At 48.0% G+C, this 18454-nt stretch overlaps 1 long non-coding RNA gene across 1 annotated transcript in view; it reads right to left on the bottom strand.

Moving 5' to 3' along the window:
• Window positions 1-18454, bottom strand: part of LOC122466150 — a 42311-nt gene that overhangs the window by 21141 nt on the left and 2716 nt on the right. Inside the window, exon 2 of the long non-coding RNA XR_006291456.1 lies at window positions 10512-10984. This is a non-coding gene — a long non-coding RNA (uncharacterized LOC122466150). The remainder of the gene's footprint in view (window positions 1-10511; window positions 10985-18454) is intronic.

The raw sequence follows: 18454 nt of genomic DNA, 5'->3' as shown, positions 1-18454 counted from the left end.
CATTACTAGTGTGGAGAAAGTAAATATGGAAGCGTTATTTACTCATAACACAAGAACTAGGGGTCACCAAATGAAATTAATAGGCTGCAGATTTAAAACAAACAAAAGGAAGTATTTCTTCACACAACGCAGTCAATGTGTGGAACTCTTTGCCAGAGGATGTTGTGAAGGCCGAGACTATAACGGTTCAAAAAAGAATTAGATAAATTCATGGAGGATGCATCAATGGCTTTTGGCCAGGATGGTCAGGGATGGTGTCCCTAGCCTCTGTTTGCCAGAAGCTGGGAATGGGTGAGGGGATGGATCACTTGATGATTCCCTGTTCCTTCCCTCTGAGGCACCTGGCATTGACCACTGTTGGAAGACAGGATACTGGGCTGGATGGACCTTTGGTCTGACCCAGTATGGCCGTTCTTATGTTTGGCCAAAGTGAAAGTTGCAGGAGAGAGAGAGAGAAAGTTTAGATAGGAGAAGTTGTTATATCTTCCCTCCTAGCTTACAAGGTAGCTGAAGCAGTTAGGGGTGATAATTGTGTTTTCTATCATTGAAACCATGTACGCCTGCCTAATGCTGCTAGCCCTGTAGTATCTAGAGCCAGCACGCACTCTGACTGGCACTAGCTAGCTGCACCTTTCCTTTCTGGTCTGAGTGAATCCCCTCAAGTGATAGGCCGCCTACCTTTTCCTGGCTCAGGGTGGGATTTTGCAGTTTTTCCACTCTGACAATGGGTCCTGGGTACAGACCTATGTACATGAACTCCTCACCTAAAGTCATCCCAGTTAACATTGTTAGGTTGCTGATCAATTAGGGAACATGCTTGTTTAAAGTTGCGCAATGCTCCCTTCTAATGTCCTTTCGCAGTCGCCTACTTTGTCCACTGCTTGCAGGAAGAGCAGCCTGGTGGAGCTAGCTGGTGGGGCCTTGGAATCAGGGTGGGCCGGCAGCCCCCTAGCAGCTCCCCATTCCCCTAAGTTCCCTGTGCGGCAGCCGCCCAGCAGGCTATCAATTGCTGGCAGTTCAGCTGTCCCTCCCCCCACTGCCATGTGCTGCTCCTGCCCTCTGCCTTGGAGCTGCTCCCTGAGCCTCCTGCTTGCTGTGCAGGTGGGGAGACGTGGGGGGGGAGGGAGAGGCGGGCTACTGTCAGGGTGTGTCCCCCCTGCACCCCGCTTACCCCATCTTCCACAGAGTAGGGGGGACACAGGACAGTCCTGGAGGCATCAGCTGAGGTGGGTCTCGGCTTGCTGATCTAATTAACAAGGCAGTGTACTTAAGACAGGGATCAGCATACTTAAAAGGGAAATGCACATCTCACTCTTTCTGGGTGTGTGTCTCTACTATACTGTCTCCCTCCCCCTCCCCCCGCATTCCTTCTGCCTTGTAGAGTGTGAGGCTACATTAAAAACAATGAGTTAACCCTTGAGGGCTCAGTCAATTGCTAATTCATCATTTAGCAGTAAGGCATTCCCTGGGAAATATCCCCACCTGTCGCTCTTGCAGGTACAACTGCATCTACACGGGAGCTTTTGCTGGCATAGCTATGTCGGTCAGGGTGAGGGGGGAAATCATACCCTGACCAATATGTATACGCTGGCAAAACTGAAGCGTAGACCAGGGTGAAGTTGGAGACTACCTGTCTGATTTGTGTGGAAGTCGCGTACCTTATGGCTTCTTTGCATTCTCCTACCACCATGTTTCCACTAAAGGCATTATACCCAAAGCTCTGATCAGCTGCTTGAAACTCTGGAAGTGTTTGCATTTAACTGTAAATGAAATCTAATAGACTGTATAGAGTCACCTTACTGTTCTTCCTCTATCAGGATCTCTTTCCCATTACTGTATCGAGGCAGCACCTGACAGTGCTGCAAATATACATCCCTTTCCGTATCCAGTTAAACACACACATGGAATTAGCTCTTTCTCTAAGGAGCCTTTCTGAGAATCCGAAGTCAAAACATGAGAAATGACTCAAATTCCCTCTGAGATGCTCTGGCTGTACATAACTGGTGTGAGGATATTTAGTTTGTTTACGTGGCTCATAGATAGTAAAGTATCCCATAGGCTCACTTAAAGAAGTGGCAGATTATTATTACTGTTTCTTAAGCAGGCTGGAGCTCTGACCTGAGGCGTTGTTAGGAATATAGTGTATACAAATGGAAGACTGGGTTATTCGTGAGCTATTACTTGTATTTTACTGAGCTGTTCATAGATGCTGAAAACTGAAACTTATTCCAGTATTGTTCTTACCCAAGATTAAGTGTTAAATTTCTATGTAACAGCCTTGTGCAAGTGTTCAAACTGTGGTAATGGAACATTATCTGCATGATTTTGAACTGTATCACGGGTTGTTTTTTTTCAGTGGTAACTCAGACCCAAAGGCAGCTAGGATATGATAACTGTAAATGGGCTGAGATGCACAAAGAATGAATGCATGTAGCATAAATAGAAATAATGCTCATTCTCCTTGGGAATAGTCTATTATACAAAGGGGGGGGTTGTTAGCCGTGATTCAGAAGAGTGCCAGAGAGACAATATCATGAGGGCTGTCGATTAATCATGTGAGTTAACTGCAATTAACTCAAAAATATTAATTGTGATTAAAAAAATTAATTGTGATTAATCACAATTTTAATCACACCGTTAAACAATAAAATACCAATTGAAATTTATTAAATACTTTTGGATGTTTTCCACATTTTCAAATATGTTGATTTCAATTACAACACAGAATACAAAGTGTACAGTGCTCACTTTATAGTATTATTTTGATTACAAATATTTGCACTGTAAAAATGTGAATTGAAAAATACTATTTTTTTTATCCTCATACAACTACTGTAATGCAATCTCTATCGTGAATGTGCAATTTACAAATGTTGATTTTTTTGTTTGTTTTGTTTTTGAATGCAGTTATTTAATAATGTAAAACTTTAGTGCCTACAAGTCCATTCAGTCCTACTTCTTGTTCAGCCAATCGCTAAGACAAACAAGTTTGTTTACATATACGGGAGATAATGCTGCCCTCTTCTTATTTACAATGTCACCTGAAAATGAGAACAGGTGTTCGCATGGCACTTTTGTAGCCACCATTGCAAGGTATTTAAGTGCCAGATCTGCTAAACATTCAGATGCCCCTTCATGCTTTGGCCACCATTCCAGAGGACATGCTTCCATGCTGATGATGCTTATTAAAAAAAATGCGTTAATTAAATTTGTGACAGCTCCTTGGGGAAGAATTGTAGGTCTCCTGCTCTTTTTACCCGCATTCTGCCATGTATTTTATGTTATAGCAGTCTTGGATGATGACCCAGCACATGCTGTTCATTTTAAGAACACTTTCACTGCAGATTTGACAACGCAAAGAAGGTACCAATGTGAGATTTCTAAAGATAGCTACAGCACTCGACCCAAGGTTTAAGACTCAGAAGTGCCTTCCAAAAGGGATGAGGTGTGGCGCATGCTTTCTGAAGTCTTAAAAGAGCAACACTCTAATGTGGAAACTACAGGACCCAAACCACTAAAAAAGAAAATCAGCCTTCTGCTGGTGACATCTGACTCAGATGATGAAAATGAACATGTCGGTCCGCACTGCTTTGGGTCGTTATCAAGCAGAACCCGTCATCAGCATGGACGCATGTCCTCTAGAATGGTGGTTGAAGCATGAAGGGACATATGAATCTTTACCGCATCTAGCACGCATCTTGCGACACCAGCTACAACAGTGCCATGCAAATGCCTGTTCTCACTTTTAGGTGACATTGTAAACAAGAAGTGGGCAGCATTATCTCCTGCAAATGTCAACAAACTTGCTTGAGCGATTGGCTGATCAAGAAGTAGCACTGAATGGACTTGTAGGCTCTAAAGTTTCACACTGTTTTCTTTTTGAATGCAGTTATTTTTTGTACTTCTACATTTGTAAGTACATGATAAAGAGATTGCACGACAGTTCTTGTATGAGGTGAATGGAGAAGTATTATTTCTTTTTTTACAGTGCAAATATTTGTAATCAAAAATATAAAGTGAGCACTGTACACTGTGTTCTGTGTTGAACTGAAATCAACATATTTGAAAATGTAGAAAACATCCAAAAAGATTTAAATAAATGGTGTTCTACCGTTTAACAGCGCGATTAATCGTGATTAATTTTTTTAATCGCTTGACGGCCCTAAATATCATCATCATTCTCTACCGTTGGCAGCCTCTGTGGCACAGAGGTTACTTTAAACTTCCATCTATTTCTCTAATCTTGCTTTACAGACACTAAGCTTCACTCCATTCCTATGGCATTTCCCCATTTTACTGCTAGGAAATCTGAGCGCAGGCACCCAGGTAATCAGGGGTGTAGCTTGGAACAACTGCCAGTCCTAATAATTACTGAATAATGCCAGCTGCCTCTCGGCTGCACCTTCTGTGGCTTAGCTACAAAACATCCTTCTTTCCTCTGTTATTTACTCTCGTGTTGTAGCTCCCTCCTCCATGATGGTGTCTTGCTGGTTCTGCACGGGGCTTGTTTCAGCAAATGCTCACCCTGAGGCAGTGATGAGCTGCCAAAATCTTAACAACCGGTTCCCTCCTCACCCTACGAGGGGGTCGTGGCCCACCCCCACCCCCGGGACTCCTGCCCCATCCAACCCCCCGCGTTCCTTGACACCCCCCCCCGGACCCCAGTCCCATCTACCCCTGTCCCCTGACTGCCCCCAGGACTGGGCAGGAGGGTCTCATGGGCCACCGTAGTGGGTGCCCGCCCCGCCCCTAAGAGCCAGGGGCACCTGCCAGCGGGCGAGGTGGGGAGTCCCGGAGGTGCTTACCTGGGGCAGCTCTCAGGAAGCATCCGGCAGGTCCCTCTGGCTCGTAGGGGCAGGGGACCGTAGCTGGGTGGGAGCAGGGGGAGCGGCCGCTCCCCCACTGATCACACCAAAAGTGGCACCTTAGGCGCCAACTCCCTGGGCACTCTGGGGCTGGAGCACCCACGGGGAAAATTTGGTGGGTGCAGAGCACCCACCGGCAGCTCCCCGCGCCTCAGCTCACCTCCGCTCCACCTCCGCCTCCTCCCCTGAACGCGCCGCCCTGCTCTGCTTCTCCGCCCCCGGCTTCCCGCGAATCAGCTGTTCGGTGGGAAGCCTGGGAGGGCTGAGAAGCAGGCGTCAGCTTCGCGCTCAGGCCCAGGGAGGCGGAGGCGAACTGGGGCAGGGAGCGGTTCCCCTGCCCCCTCCCCCCCCCCCGGAGTTACCTGCTGTGGCGCAGGCGGCCCTCCTCATGCTCCCCTGCCCGAGCTCTCCTCCGCTCCGCCTCCCTGGGCCTGAGCAGGAAGCTGTTGCCTGCTTCTCATCCTGCCCCAGCTTCCCGCGCCAACAGCTGATTCGCGGGAAGCTGGGGGGGGCGGGGAAGCAGAGCGGGGCGGCGCGTTCAGGGGTGGAGACGGAGCAGAGGTGAGCTGGGGCAGGGCGGGGAGCTGCCAGTGGGTGCTCTGCACCCACCAAATTTTCCCCATGCGTGCTCGAGCCCCAGAGCACCCACGGAGTCGGCGCCTAAGGCGCCACTTTTGGCCGGTTGTTAAATTTAGAAGGCTTCTAAATTTAACAACCGGTTCCAGCGAACCGCTGCGAACCGGCTCCAGCTCACCACTGCCCTGAGGAGCATCCATGTTGAGGCTACAGTCAGCAAAATCTGTCTTGCCGTGTTGTAATGAACTCTCATAAGCTTCTGTTCTAAGACTGGTTAAACATACAAATGGTTGATCTTCAGGTCTGCTGGCCTTGTTTAACAGACTAGCCTGAATCTACTACAGTTTTCCTTCGGGGGGTTGCGGATTGACTTTTTCTGCCAAAATTAAATGGCACGTTTGCAGAGTCCGGGTTTGGACGATAGAGGGCATAATGGCTACTGGCTTAACAGACAGCAAACTGTAATTAACAAGAGCTGACCCATCTCCATTGATTCTCTCCACATGGTCAGACACAATTTTCTACTCAGTAATGTCTCAGTGAATCTAGCAACCCTGTCAATGCTTCATACTGCACCACTACACCAGGGCAATTTTCTTTTTTATCTCTGCCTGGTGCTAGCCCAATGAATTTCTCCTGCCCTTGTTTCTGAGGGGAGAGCAAAGCCAGCATAACTCATGTGCTCGCTCATGAGTTAAAGGGGTAGTGGCCTTGTTTTACTTACTTCAAATCCTTCAGCCTGGTATTCTCATCTCTTAAAAATCTAGACTTTATTATAGTTTGACGGTGGCAGATCTCAGACCTTCTCCCTCAGACACAGGTATGATTTTGAATGCTGTTGTTTTCGTCTACCTGATTTTCTTCAGTAGTATGAATCCCAATGCATTTCAACATCACGTCTTCACAACAGGGATTTTTATCATCTTTCATTTAGTTTGATTGTAAAGACAGAACACAAATTGGTAGCTTCCAGAATAATATATCCTCAGTTTATAATAAGACTTATTATACATTTATATTAAATTGTGTGCCCAAGGAACAGAGTGGCAGAAATAGCACCCGGAGGAAACAAATTCTATACTAACCATCCCATGTAACTAACAAAGCTGCTCTAATTTGATTCTTTTCTGATGTAATGTGCCATAGTAACTAGTCAAGGATAATACACCAATCATCACTGTTCTATATTAAAAATAAAAAAGTGTCTCTCTTAAGCTAAATTCATCAAGTGCAAGATACACATTGGCTGGCCTCTTATCAATCAGGTCAGTTTGAACAGCCCTATCATTTCCTCCTGAACCTACTGCAGGTCATTGTTCCATGTAACATCAAATAGGACCCTTACTCTCTTCGACTATCTTCCCCTAGACACAGTTTCTTCACCTTGCTTGTTCCCACCCTAGCCCCTGTAAAGGGCTCAGGTCTATGATAGGAGTGAGTGGATGAGGTTCTGTGGGTTGCAATGTGCAGGAGGTCAGACTAGGTGATCATGATGGTACCTTCTGGCCTTAAAGTCCACAAGGCAAGATGGGATTTGGGAGCATGGGGAGGGGGAGAGCTGGAATCTATTTGATGTCATGAGGAGAAAAGGAGCTTGAATGGCTATTTTGGGGGATAGCGCATGTCAGGTAGAGAAAGGGAGAGTCTTGGAGGAGATAGAGAGCCTTCAAAGGGTACCTGTGCTCATCTGAACCAAACCCGAGAGTTTCACCCGTTGTTAGGAAATGTGGCTAGCAGATAGGGTCCCGGACTGGACTCCGGATGCCTGGGCTCTACTCCCAGTGCTGTCCTGCTGCGTGAACTAAGGCAAGTCACTTCATCTCCCTGCACTTCTGTTCCTTCTCCCCCGACTTACTGGCCGTGTCTGTGGAGAATGTAAGCTCATTACGTGCACCCTATAAACAGGTCACTGCACCTTCAGCTCTCCTGACAGAGGAGGATATTTAATGTCTGGCTTTAAGTTAGTTTTTAGATTTTTGAGCTCTAATTTCTATATATTAGGACCAAAATTGCTACCGTTGTCACTTTAGTTTATCCTTGGAAAGCAACTTCACAAAATTGACAGCAAGAGGCATGGGGGGCTCACAGGCCGAGTATGCCGTGCTCCCAGCTACAACCTTCTGAATATTATAGAAAAGCTGCAAAGCGTTCCCCTCCCTGGCATACCCAGCACGTCGGCAAGTGGGCTCAGCCAGCAGGGCATGGAGCTGCCTTTGCTTTAATTTTGCACGAGGGGAAGTGAAATGCACCATCCAGACTTTGACGTCTGTAAACCATTAAGAGAAGAAACTACACCCGTATTGTCGGGGCTGGCACTACAAACAGCTGCTGTTCTTCACAATGGAAAAACAAGCAGGAGCAAGTCACCACTGGGCTATTATCCGCAAAGGTGGTACCAGCTCCTTGCAAGAGGAGATACCACAGATGCCGAATGCAGGAGCAGCATGGAAGATCCTTAGAAGTATTTAAGGGCCTTGGTCCTATTGAAGTCACACCCGCTAGCCGACATGGCCATGCTGGCAAAGCCCCCAGTCTGGATCCAGCTATGCCAAGAGAAGAGCGGTTCTGTCAGTGTAGCTAATGTTCAGGGAGGTGGTGTTACTATAACTGCAGAAACACTCCTGTCGACAGATGCAGCCTCTATGCTAGGACTCTGCTGTGTCTGCAGAGCCTGCGTAGTGGAGATGAGCCTCTAGTCATTTGCTAAAGGCCTCAGAGGGAGAGTCTGGCAGAGCTGGGGTTAGACCCTGGTTCCATGCTTTGAGCCAGAGGCATAACTTGCAGCACCAGGAGACAGCCTTGTGGTAGCCTTGCTCGAGCTAGTGCACTAAAAAGAGCGTGTGTCACGTGAACGGCAGACGGGGCTAGCTGCCCCAAGTACAATCCCAGCTGAAATGCCAAGCACGAACTTGGGCAGTTCCTGGCTCCCAGTCCTGTGCTCATACCACTCTGAATAATTATCTGCACGGCCAAGTGTGTCGTGTATCTTGTACCCTCTTGTCAGCATTAACAGCCATGCGTGAAATGGGCAGCCATTGCTCAGTGGGAGAAGGAGGCCCAAAGCCTAGCTGGCCTGGTAGTAATAGTGCAAGTGGGATATTTGGTCAGTGATCATGTGACTGAATTAAATCACGTAGGCCAAAAGAGGGGGAGGCAATTCACACTGAGCTTCACGACAGTGGCATTTGCTGAGTAAACACTGTGTGCTAAACCGAGGGCTGCATCACTGCCCTGCATAGCACCTGTGGTACTTGGGCTGGTGGGGGTCACTCTGCTTTGCAACCCACCCCGGGCAGCGTTTGAAATCTCCCCGAAATGGCAAAGCCATTGTACCACCGTGCAAGAGCTCTGAGCTGAAGAGCTGGCCAGACTCACACATGTCCTAACATGGCATTTCCTTGCTCTCCCTTAATAGGTTAAAACCAGGAGCGGATTTGCCATGAAACAAACCATGCGGTGGCACAGGGCCTCCAATGACAGGGGGGTTCCCAAAATGCAGGACAAATATCTGACAACCTGCCCCTGAGTCCTGGCCAGCAGCGCAGCAGGGCTGAGGTAGGGAGGCTGCCTACAGGCCGTGGCCAGTGGCCCCATGCCACTCCGGGAAGTGGCCAGCTGCTGGCACGTCTCTGTGCGCCCCTGGCAGGGGGCAGGTGGCTCTGTGTGCTGCTCTTGCCCCGGGCAGCACACGGAGACCTGCTGCCCCTCTCTCCCCAAGGGGCGCGCAGAGACGTGCCAGCAGCAGGGCTAAGGCGGCTCTCTGCCTACCCTCCCTCCCCCCACGCTGCTTCACTCCCAAACTTCCTCCCACAGCCCACACCCCCTGCTGCACCCCGACCCCCTGCCCCAAGCAAGGTACCTCACTTTATTTTCATTTACTTCCCATTACTTATAATATAGGAGGAGGGTGAAGAAAAAAAGAATGAAGGGGGAGATAAGAGAGCATGTTCTTTTTCTTGGCTGGGTCCCGGGGCGGGGGAGGGAGGGGACGGGAAATAAAGCTGCACACAGGCCCCTGCTAACTCTAAATCTGCCACTGGTTAAAATCACAGCAGAGAACGCCCCCCCTGCAATAACCACCTCATGCCTCCCAGCTGCTAAAGCCCTACCTCCTCCAGCCCAGCCACTCGAAACCTCCCAGTCAGTATAAAATCCACTGCACCCCCCTCGCACCATGACTGTAGGCCCAGATTTTCAGTATCTGAATCTGACTCCTTCACACCATCCACCTTCCATCCGAAAGGCATGAACAAGGCTGTGCCGTCCCTGTTTGCTGGAATAGCTACCTTGTGGTTTTGCAACTTAATTGTTTTGCAAGTCAAACAGTTGCTTAACTGTTGTTGGCCTATCACCCAGCCCCCAGCCTGGAGGACCCAGGGACTGCTATTCATCTGGTCCCTACCCTAGCCGCCTTGGGTGGCTCTCCCAGGACTTAAAACTGCGGCTGGCCTAGCTCGCCAGGTTGTTGGACCTCACACGCCTTCAGCACCTTCTCACGGTGCTGTCCCTGGGGAAAGTTTTTCAATTTCAAAAGACTATCTAGGCCTCATCGCAGTAATAACTGAGCCACTGCAGACTCTAGCTTTGTGGTCTTATTCTGCCCAGGACTGTGGTGAAGGCTCAGGCCCCGGTTTTGCTGTTTCTAATGGTTGTACATTTCCCCAGTTACAAATCGGCCTAAATTTAGACCAAGCAGCTGGTCAGTGGGGCTTTAGTAGTGCAATGACTGCATCTCTTTGTAATAAAGAACCATCAGTGGTTCATAAAATGTTCTGAATCCTTTCCGGGATTTCTAGCAGTTTCTTCCCTGGTAGAGAAGATACGTCTGCGATTCCCAATCCAGAGTTCCTCCCAGGAGCCCTGACCTAATGGCTGCGCCCTGTGTGATGCACTGTTCTTTTTCACTGACCTGTGCGTGGCAGAACTACACATGCTGCTCGCCAAAGGTGTGTGCGGAGTTATATTTCATGCCCTCGTGGCCGACTGCAGCTAGGTGGGGTTTGAGACGCCTGCCTGTGACCCAGGGTTGGTATTCAGGGCATGTTTGTAGAGTGAAACTAAAAGCCTTACCTCCCTGAAAGAAGTGGGTCCAGGGTTCTTGCTTCTAGGGAATGCCTGAGACAGATGAAACACTTGCTCTGGCCAAGGCATCTCTAATCCCCACATTCCCATCTCCTGGAGGGAGGAGTCGCATTTTGAGAGAGGAGGAGATGTCAAGGCTGCTTCTTCTCTCCGTCTGGAGCGGATTTTCTGCTGAAACTAGCTTCCTCTGGGCTCTTGCTGCCGCCCGGACTCGTTCCCAGGATGCATCATGCTACTACCCTCTTTGTCACTTGATGGGTTTTCGTGCCCATTTTTGGTCACACGGCCAGTACCGCCAACCGCGTGCATGGAAAAATCATGAGTCAGGCCTCCAGAAGTCCTGAGATTGGCTTTACAATCCTGAGATCGTTTAAAAAGCAATGAATGCTGTGTTGCTTTCCTCTGCGTTCTGGTTTCTGTGCATTTAGGGTGCGTCATGTTTTCAGGCTTTCCTCCACCACCTGGAGAGAGAGAAACGCAATTTATTGTTTTAAATGCAAGCTGAGATTCTCATGCAATCTCTTGACTCCAGCAGCCAGGCAAGTAGCACGAGCCTCATGATCCACGTGAAAGCTGCTAACACTGCATGGCCCTATTTTAACCCAGGAGATTTCAATCAGAAACCCCAAAGAGTTATTGTTCAGTTGTTTATGGGTTGGTGTTTTTGTTTCCCTCCCCCCATTAAAAAGTTTATTTCTTCAAGAAGCTTAACAATATTCTGTGAATGTCACAGCTACACAGGGCAGAATAAAGCCAAAGGCTGAAGGTAACAAACACAGCTGAAGGAACTATTTTCATCCAATCCTTCCCCAGCCTTGCTCTGGGCCAACATTAGCCAGCCCCAGGTGCTCCAAAATGTGAAAGAAAGGCAGGCAGTTACTTGGAAAAGGGTATGTCACGGTTACAAGGCTAACTGCACCTGTGAGCCCTCTCCAGTCTGAGCGCCCCCTTGCAGGTGACAGGCCCCGTGCCCTCACCTCTCTCAGGGTGGAAGCCTGCAATTCTCCCTCTCTTTTAGACTGGCTATAGCCCCCTGTATCCCAACTGTGATTTCTCAGCAGATCCAACTGGGCTTGGGATCTGCACATCTTCCCTCCACGAGCTGTGACCAGCGCTTCATACGGTGACCAGACAGCCTTCTTAAACCAAAGTACTGTTTGATCTTAGCAGCAGGAACAGTAAAAAGTAAAGCACGGAAGCTCATCTGCTTCAGACTCCCTTGCAAGACCTGTCTCTGCGTCAGCTCCCGGACACCGGCCCCTGAAAGCAAGTGAGCGAGCGAGAGACGTTTTAACCCTTTTAAGTCCTATTCAGCTGCCCACTCGCAGCCTTTGCAAACAGTTGTGTAACTTTGGGCTGGAGCCAAGGAAGAGGGATTTTCACAGCTAATAGCCTAGGCATTGTTTCTTACCCTCCTGACCTGTTTAGTCGCCAGTGTTTTCTCTGGACCTGTTGTGTTAAATTCCTGCTTGTTTCCTGTCAAGTTAATAAATTTAACTAACACGTGAGTGCAGTGGATTAATCCCATATCGTCATACAGGAAACATTCCCATGACTGGGTCACATACACTGCTCATGAATTAATACAGAACGGTATTGCTAAATTATTACATATGAGCCCCTCCTCCTTCACGGGCTAAGCTTGGGAGGGTGGGGGGAGAAGTAAAATAATAGAAATATATAATAGCTGACACCATTAAGGGCTGGAGAGGTGTTTTAAATGGAAAATCAATTATATTTAGAGAGCGTGTCCATATATTCTGGAGCTGTTAAAGAGAGTGCATCACTAACCTGAGATTTGGAATGCCCTGATCAGTGTGATCCACATATTTGGTTCCCCCAGTCCCTCTCCTATCCTTGCTTTATGCTCTGATCTGCGGGGGACCCTAATCTTGCAACTCATGTTGGCAGATTACTGCTCCCATGCGGCACCCCACTGCAGCTACAAGATCAGGGCCATAAACTGTCAGGTCTTCAGGTCAAAGACTGTGCTTCTTCTACCAGGCTATAATATTTGTGAGTGTTGAATAAATAATAAAGTATAGGTGTGTGTGTATGTAATATAAAAGGATCCCACCATTGGCATGCAGCTACTTCTGGGGTGGAAGGCAGAAGCTGTTTAACAGTGCACAGCAACACTCTAGGACAGTTCAAGACAGAGAAGTGATAACTGTGAATCATAATATTTATTGGAAGTGGTTTTTATGTTTCCCGGGCAGTAAACCAGTGATTCTATTTCTTACTCCCAGGAGACAAAGCTTAACAACGACAACAGCCACGTCTAGGCATGTGACCACATTAGTAAGGATCCCGTGAGTCATGCTATCTAAAGCAAGGCAAAGTACACAACACACACTGTTAGTTCTCACTAGACCAAATAGTTCTGTGTGCAGAGGGGCTTGTGGAATCGAGCCCTGTAATAGCTACAGGCCATCGACTCCCTGCTTCTAGGCAGTGCTGTTTATTGTAGCAAAGGGGAAAAATGAACCAAAAGCTGAGGGTTGGGTTCATCTTGCAATTGTCATCAAAAATTTTCTTCAACTTTTTTTGGGTTTTCATCAAAAACAAAAAGCAAAGCTTTGTTTTGCTTGTGTTAAAAACGGGGATGGGGAGGGGGGATCAGGTTGGGATTTTAAACGAAAACCTGATAATTTTCAGCCCCACAGCCATTTTTGGTGAAAAGTGCATTTGTCGCACATGCCATTTGCTGCTGCGGGGGCGGTAGGGACGGCATCTTAATGGAACAGTTTAGCCCTGCTCTAGTCAACGTACACAAGGGATGAATGGCACTGGTGCCTAGGCTACCAGGTTTTGTGCACACTAGTTTGTAACATGGTTCGCTCTGAACATGTCCACGTACACCCTGGTTAATACCTACTCAAAGGCCCTGATTTAGGGTAGCCCTTATGCATATGCTTAAGCGCTACACTGACTAGAGGAAAGGAGGACTTGTGGCACCTTAGAGACTAACACATTTATTTGAGCATAAGCTTTCATGAGCTACAGCTCACTTCATCGGATGCGTTCCAATGTAGCTCACGAAAGCTTATGCTCAAATAAATGTGTTAGTCTCTAAGGTGCCACAAGTCCTCCTTTTCTTTTTGCGAATACAGACTAACACGGCTGCTACTCTGAAAACCGACTAGAGAGGCTTTCCTAAATCAGGGCCTAAACGCTATTCACTTTTGCCTGGGCTGCCACAGGTTGTCTTCATGCAACATTATCTTTGCATATTTAACCCTGCCTGTGTTACTGGTTTGGCTGGTTCACATTCCTCCCAGCTCTCTCCGTGCAGCAGAAAAATCCCAGGATGCAGTGACACATGTGCCTCCTCTAGGCACTGTCGCCCCTGCTTAGGCAGTAGGGGACAGCTCCCCTGACTGACCCAGCGTGCACCAATGCCAGTGAGCTTTAGGTGTGTGTGCATGCAAACATAGCTGCATTGTGACAAAAGTTGCTGTAAGCAGAAAATTCAAATCCCATTTTTCAAAGGATTAACATGCAGCCAAACCTCCAGCCCTACTCTATCTCCCTCTAGCTGCCCCCCCCTTGGGGCACAGACACCCCACATGGAGCTGTGCTCCATGACTTGCAAAGCTGAAGGACCCCCTGCATGAATTCCCATGTGCAACAAGCCCTGTGCAATGGAACCACACTACAATTATTCACCCTACAGAGTTTTTGTTGCTGACCTATGAGGTAACTGTGAGGTGGTGTATTAATTTAGATGGAATATATGGGCCCAAAAGTCAAAAGCTGTTAACATAACCCAGTCACTGTCCAACATTAGCCAATTTTAAACAAGGTTTGGTATGCAGCGACCTCAACCTGCTTGGTACCATGGCAAACATGCCATTAACAAGCCTTGTAACCTTTTGTTAAAGACACAGAAAAGAATGCACAACAGTTAAGGCATCTGAACTCTAAAGTAGTAAATAAGGCTTTCATTTTCACAACGTCCTTTGTTCCCTTTCCCTTTAGCTGGAGAGAGTTTTCGACGTAAAAATCCCTTTGTCTGACAATCTCTTAGTGGGTATCATAGATAGTAATAACTCCCTGCTGGGTAAAAGGAAAGTTAGTTGAGATGAGCTGGAGCCAGGGGTGCTGGAACAATTTGCATAGTGCGGGTGCTGAGAGTCATTGACCCAAACTAAAAACCCTGTGGCTGGAAACCACTTCAAGCCAGGGAGTGCAGTCAGACCCTGAGTTCCAGGAGCTATGGCAGGAGCTGCAGCGGTTGTTGTTAAGGACAAATCCCATTTCATCCCAGGTGGAGCCAATACAGGTGGTGATGTTATCTGGGTCTCTCGCTCTCTCTCTCTGGCCTGGTTTGGTCAGGACATCTCTCAGGATTAGGATGATGAAGGCCTAGGGTCTTAGAAGAGGTGGGGGTGGTAGCCATGATGGTGACCCAGTTCCTTGGTCTGTTCTTCATTATTGTCCCCCCAAACTCTCCTTCTTTCAGGACCTGTGGTGGGGTGTCTGCCCCACATCAGGCCTGAAGGGGTTAAGGTGGCTAGGTGGGCCAATTAACTGCCTAGGCTGCACATGGAGGAGGAGGAGCCAGGAAGCAATGAGGACTAATTAGAGGTGAAGTTCAGCTGTGGAGGAACAGGAGGGGTCTGTCTACAGCCCATTAGCTGAGAACAGGAAGGAGTTGTGTAGGCCAATTGCCCTTAGGTTCTGTCTAGCTAAAATTATGAAGAGAATAGTGACAGAAAGATTGGTGGCCTCTTTGGAAAATAATGGCATTACAGATAAGGTGCAGAGTGGTTTTAGGAGAGGAAGATGCTCCATTGCTAAATGAGAAATGGGAATACCAAAAAGTATGAGGCACAAGGGCTCCATGATAGCGGTCTTTCTAGGTACTGAAAAGACATATGACATGCGATGGAGGGAAGGTTTGTTGTACAAAGTAGGTGCACTAGGGATAAGGGAAAGAATGTATGGGTGGATTAGAGAATTTTTGAGTGAAAGGACCATGCAGGTCTGAGGTGGGAAAGTTACATCCAATATATATAATATTAAAAATGGTACACTACAGGGAAGTATTATCAGCCTGACCTTATTTAATATTATGGTCTAGTTATTACTTAGTCCTGCTTTCAGTGCAGGAGACTGGATTAGATACCTCGCGAGGTCCCTTCCAGTCCTCAGTATTATCTAGACCATCCCTGGCAGGTGTTTGTCCAACCTGCTCTTAAAAATCCCCAATGATGGAGATTCTACAACCTCCCTAGGCAATTTATTCCAGTGCTTAACCACCCTGACAGTTAGGAAGTTTTTCCTAATGTCCAACCTAAACCGCACTTGCCGCAATTTAAGCCCATTGCTTCTTGTCCTATCCTCAGAGGTAAAAAAACCCACAATTTTTCTCCCTCCTCCTTGTAACAACCTTTTATGTACTTGAAAACTGTTATGTCCCCTCTCAGTCATCCCTTTTCCAGACTAAACAAACCCATTTTTTCCAGTCTTCCCTCATAGGTCATGTTTTCTAGATCTTTAATCATTTTTGTTGCTCTTCTCTGGACTTTCTCCAATTTGTCCACATCTTTCCTGAAATGTGGTGCCCAGAACTGGACATAATACTCGAGACGAGGCCTAATCAGTGCGGAGTAGAGCGGAAGAATTACTTCTTGTGTCTTGCTTACAACACTCCTGCTAATACATCCCAGAATGATGCTTGCTTTTTTTGCAACAGCGTTACACTGTTGACTCATATTTAGCTTGTGATCCACTATGAACCCCAGATCCCTTTCCACAGTACTCCTTCCTAGGCAGTCATTTCCCATTTTGTATGTGTGCAACTGATTGTTCCTTCCTACGTGGAGTACTTTGCATTTCTCCTTATTGAATTTCATCCCATTCACTTCAGACCATTTCTCCAGTTTGTCCAGTTCATTTTGAATTTTAATCCTATCCTCCAAAGCACTTGCAACCCCTCCCAGCTTGGTATCGTCTGCAAACTTTATAAATGTACTCTCCATGCCATTATCTAAATTATTGATGAAGCTATTGAACAGAACCGGACCCAGAACCGATCCCTGTGGGATCCCACTCATTATGCCCTTTCAGCATGACTGTGAACCACTGATAACTACTCTCTGGGAACGATTTTCCAACCAGTTATGCACCCACCTTATAGTAGCTCCATCTAGGTTGTATTTCCCTAGTTTGTTTATGAGAAGGTCATGCGAAACAGTATCAAAGCCTTACTAAAGTCAAGATATACCACGTCTACCCCTTCCCCCCCCATCCACAAGGCTTGTTACCCTGCCAAAGAAAGCGATCAGGTTGGTTTGACACGATTTGTTCTTGACAAATCCATGCTGACTGTTATTTATCACCTTATTATCTTCTAGGTGTTTGTAACTTGATTACTTAATTATTTGCTCAATTATCTTTCCGGGTACAGAAATTAAGCTGAGTGGTCTGTAATTCCCCAGTTTGTCCTTATTTCCCTTTTTATAGATGGGCACTAGATTTGCCCTTTTCCAGTCTTCTGGAATGTCTCCTGTCTTCCATGACTTTTCAAAGATAATCGCTAATGGCTCAGATATCTCCTCAGTCAGCTCCTTGAGTATTTTAGGATGCATTTCATCTGGCCCTGGTGATTTGAAGACATCTAATTTGTCTAAGTAATTTTTGACTTGTTCTTTCCCTATTTTAGGCTGTGATCCTCCCACTTTTTGCTGGGGTGGACCCTGCCCCTTTCCCCTCATCTTCTCCCCTAGGCCCCACGCCTTGCCAGGCCTGGGTGGAGTCTGTCTGGGGAGCCCGGGCAGTTGTGGGAGCTGTGCGGACCCTCCACCTGCCCGCCGTGCAGGGGGGCTGAGAGCAGTCTCCCACCCAGCCCAGGGCAGGTGGAGGGTCCGTGACTCTGTGCCAGCTTCCTACAGCTGTCTGTGCGGGGGGAGGGGCTCAGAGCTGCTGTCCAGCCATAATAAGAGCTGCACGGGCAGCTGTGGGGAGCTGCAGTGGTGCGGACCCTCCACCTGCCCTGGGCAGGGGGCCGGGGGCAGAGACACGGGCGGAGGGCTGCTCTCCTCGGGCCCCCTGCACTGCGAGCAGATGGAGGGTCCGCTGAGGGCTCCCCACAGCTGCCCATGCTTTCTTATCATGGCTGGGCTGCAGCTCTGACCGCCCATCGCCCCACTGGGTCGAGCTGCGCGGGAAGCTGTGGGGAGCCTGGGTCCCTGCTCCTGCCCTAGGCGGAGGCAGGGGGCTGATTTCAGCCCCACCCCACCCCAGGCAAGGGGGATCAGGCCCCCTGACCCTGCTCCAGCTTCCAGTTTGGCCAGGGGTGGGGCCTTGGGGGTGGGGGGAAGGCTCTGGCGCCCTTGGGACATTATGACTTAAACAAGAATCTTTTTCAAATAAATAGACACTAAGATGGACTATGTGCCCTCAGTAAAGTGGTCGCTTTTCTGGGTATGCTGGGGCTTTGATAAAGAAAGGGAAAAGGTTTTTGAGGAATTCAAACATCTTAAGGTTAAAAAAACCATACGTTATTATTTAGTAAAAGCACCGGGGAAATGGAGCGTTATTAAAAAGGGGCTGCTACATTACCTGAAAGACACGGGGCAGAGCCAGGGGATATAATCTGCAAAGCCTTGAGGAATTATAGTTGGTGGTAACCATAGACTATTTAATCAAGTCCGCTTTGCCCTAAAAAAAAAAAAGGAAAAGAGCGAAGGCAAGGTAGGAAGTAGCCCATGGGGATACAGCAGTAAAGGTTTAGGACAGTGCAGATCTTGATGGCACATTGTAGGGTCCCTGGACTGGAACCCAGCGTGGAGGGTGGGCCTGAGTTCCCCTACCAGCCATTGGGGAAGAGGCTTGGTTAAGGAGCAGTGAGTCATCATGCGAGACTTTGATACATGCAGCCACCCACGGAAGAGGAAAATTACTATGACCTGACCGGAGGGCCA

The sequence above is a fragment of the Chelonia mydas genome, chromosome 6 (genome assembly GCF_015237465.2).
Source record: "Chelonia mydas isolate rCheMyd1 chromosome 6, rCheMyd1.pri.v2, whole genome shotgun sequence".
NCBI classification, from domain to species: domain Eukaryota; kingdom Metazoa; phylum Chordata; order Testudines; family Cheloniidae; genus Chelonia; species Chelonia mydas.
The sequence above is the reverse complement of the archived record's forward strand: the minus strand, read 5'-3'. Positions and strand labels throughout refer to the sequence as shown.